The sequence below is a fragment of the Takifugu rubripes genome, chromosome 13, assembly GCF_901000725.2.
Source record: "Takifugu rubripes chromosome 13, fTakRub1.2, whole genome shotgun sequence".
Taxonomy (NCBI): Eukaryota; Metazoa; Chordata; class Actinopteri; order Tetraodontiformes; family Tetraodontidae; genus Takifugu; species Takifugu rubripes.
In genome coordinates this window covers 13,383,260-13,386,666 of record NC_042297.1, presented here as the reverse complement: position 1 = coordinate 13,386,666, position 3,407 = coordinate 13,383,260, and the positions used below count along the sequence as shown (strand labels likewise).

Sequence of the window (3,407 nt, the reverse complement as noted above, 5' to 3'; positions counted from 1 at the left end):
GTGTCACATCCCTTACTTAGTTGGTGCATCGTCACCCAAGGCAGATCAAGGATCCTGGACTCTGCTATAAAGTGGAAAAGACCTGAACAGAGAGGAGATCCAGATCAGACGCGGCTAAGCAGTCATTTCCCTGAACATGAACCTATGTATGCTAAACACACTACACACGCTTCTGTTCTTGCTCCGTCTCAGGCGAGCTCTTGAAACCTTTGGCCTGTTTTGATCTCATGATTCAGATTCGGACACAGGTGTGGTAGGATCCACTTGAAACACAGCAGATCCTGACAGTTTTAATAAACGGCTTTATTAAAAACCTGCAGGTAACAGCACAAAAGGAATCACAAACCTCTTTGGCTTGCAAAAAACACCACAAGACCACAAGAGGGCAAAGTCCAAACAGACACAAAGCAAAACCTCTTGGACGGGGACAGGGGGTTGTCAGGTTTACCAGGGCATCGGCAGAGAAGAGGAGTCCAAGGCAGGCAGGGTCAAAAACAGTAAATCTGATCCATCAAAGTCTGGCAAGGCATAACTGTACAGCAATGGCTTAAACAGGCCTAAGAGGGAGCAACAGGTGAAAATGATGAAGGCTGATCAGATGAGTGAGAAGGAAGGGTGTGGCAGAGTGAGCGGAATTTTCCACCTCAGCACATGAGCAGAAGAGCAGTGACAGATTCAAGCCTGTAAAACTGTAATCGGACCTCCCAACATGAAACCCACTGTGGCCTAAGAAAGTAGCCCTTGGCTGTTATGGGTGTTGGTAGTAATCCCTCATCAGAGGGTTGAGTGTAAAATTCAGTGGAACCGTCCCTCTGAGTTTGTCCTTTAACCCTCTGAAAGAGTCATTCACCTGTGGCGACAGTTGCTGCAAGCAACGATAAAAGCAACGTATTTTAGAAAGCCTTTGATTGCCCGTGCTAGGAGACCGATCCTGGTACCACCACAGTGCCTTTGCAGGTCTCATGGTTCAAAAAATAGGATTTGAAAGGAGGCAGGATAATATTGTAATCTGTGTTAATTGACCCTCATTCCTGTCATCACCGAGTCAATGAAAATGAATTCAAACAGAGCAAATGTGTCCAAAGCAGCCAGCAGCTAGCCTGAATTCAGCTACTGCTCTCGCTCTTGTTCAAACCTTGATTCTTTTTTCCTCCATCTTGATCTCCTGATGATGTTTGTGGGCCTCAGAGGATATAGAAGCTGCAGAAGATGAAATAAAACAAGAGATGGTATGTGTCAGTCAAAGGGTCTCCTCAAAGGTAAAATGTTACTTTTCTGCCTTTTCCACTTTATTCCTGCACACACACACACGCACGCACGCACGCACGCACACACACACACACACACACACACACACACACACACACTGCAAGAACTGCAAGGCAAGCAAAAAACACGCCTCTGGTACCTCTTCATCTTCCCGCTCAACCGGCACAGCTGAGGCCTGTTTTTATCATCTGAGCATCTGCTCTTTTTTTTCAGTCTTTTTACCTTGAAGCAAAATTGTTTTCTCTGCAAAATAAACCAAAAATGTCTTTGACAGTAGCCATGTTTTAGTCTTTTGTCAGTGGTTTTAAAGCTCGGCCTTTTTTTGTTTTCGTTTCTTGCCTCAGACTAAAAGCATCCTTGAAAAATATTGTAATTTCCAGGCAGTTTCCAGGCAGAATAACTAAATCTTTAATCTTGTTAGACTTGAATCTTCTGTCGAATATACACGAGACCAGTGTTTGTCTCACTTTTATCCCGGTCTGACAGCTTTACTGTCGGTCCCACCCCAGACACGCCCATGGTTAATTGCCAAAGTGAGCAAATCACACCTCACAACAGTGCAAATCGTTTATGTTGAGGCTTTAGCCATCTGTGTTTACCCTCATACACCAGAGACCGGTTTTGGAACAGGCGACCTCTTAGTCATCTGCCGTAATGCGTAATAATAATGAACAATTGAATCGTTGGAGAAAATAGAGGGATGCAGTTCTCTGTGCAGTGAGTGTCAGCCTGGGCTGTATTCCCCCAAGATTTCCTGCACACTTAATGTTTTAGCAACGGAGAATTATAACCTCATTTTGTCCCTAACCAAATGTGATGCATGGAAGGAGCATAGCTCAGCATCTTGTGAGCAGCTCGGTGAAAAATGTGGGCCGAGTATTGCGTAGAGTGAACTCATCGGGGAAAGTGTAGAGCAAGAATAATCAATTATCACACCTCCCACCACATTCCTTTTGCTGAGGCCTCTTGATTATTTAAAGGAATTAGCTATTGATCAGCTAAGTGAGTCAGCGGGACAGCTGCCAGCCTGCTAGCAGGTCAGCAATACTTGCCGTTTACTATACCGCCCCACTGCTCATCAGTCTGCTGAAGCATGGGGAGGGCTGGTTAAGCATTTGGCACTTCTCTCTTGGCATTTGACTTCAGATGAGTGAGCAGGGGTTCGGAAATTAACAGGTACTAATTATGCATGGGAGGCAGGCAGCCTCAAATCAAGGTCAGCGGAAATCTCACGCCATATGCTGGTGGGCTGGACTGAATGTGCACGTCCCAGCATACTCCCTGTTCATTACCAGCATTATCATCCGGTGTGTCTGCATTCACACCAGCGTAATCAGCCACCGGAATCGACCATCAAATGAATACATTGTGCTTTGCAGGGACAATTTATAACAATAGCCGGCTTCAGGCGAGGCGTCTGTCGTCCTCGTAGTTCCCATAATCAGTCCAGCCAAGCTGCCGCCGGTGGAAAACTTCAGGGAGATGACACGTTTTTTGTTTGTTAGTATAAAAATATTCAGCCTGTTTGAAGGCAGGCATTGCTATAACAAAGGCAACGGAGATGAAATGGGAAAAAAAGTGTCTGCAGAGCAGCTGCAAAAACAGCATGTAGGGAGAGCAGCGTGGTTGGCGGAGACTTGATGGTGCACAACTCCGTTGATCATAAAGTACACAACGTCGAACTGTCTCCAAGTGGGCCACTGAAGGTAATGGGAATGTAAAAAGGTAAATCTCAACACCCTTGTGGAGGCTTCGCTTGTTTTAATCAGCTCTAAATTTAATTGGATCTAATGTTGACAGCAAGGATCGGCTGCTCTCACCTCATCGTTACTTTATCATTAATAATTAAATAATAAGTGTTTCTAATGAATTGAGCTCGGCCAGATCCCAAACGCAAAGGCTCTGAGCCCTTCCCCGGGGCATTGTGTCAGGGTTGGGGCACTTTATGTGGCCTTTCGTCACAGACCAATTTGCCCTGTGAGAGCCTATCATGGGCCTCCTGCGTCTGACAACAAAGAAAACCTGCGGGGGTCATGACAGCCCTTAGAATCGTCCATCACGATCAGTCGTTACCTGGCAGATAGGATGTATGTTTGTAAAAAAAAACAACGATCTTTCCCAGGAATAATCCCAGCATA

The 3,407-nt window shown here is 45.6% G+C and overlaps 1 long non-coding RNA gene across 1 annotated transcript; it reads right to left on the bottom strand.

Annotated features, from left to right (window-relative positions):
- LOC115252158 (uncharacterized) lies at positions 1-556 on the bottom strand. Its single transcript, XR_003890598.1, has 3 exons — positions 347-556; positions 169-263; positions 1-82 (listed from the first exon to the last, which is right to left on the bottom strand). It is a non-coding gene; the product is annotated as an uncharacterized lncRNA (long non-coding RNA).
- Positions 557-3,407: the final 2,851 nt, after the last annotated feature.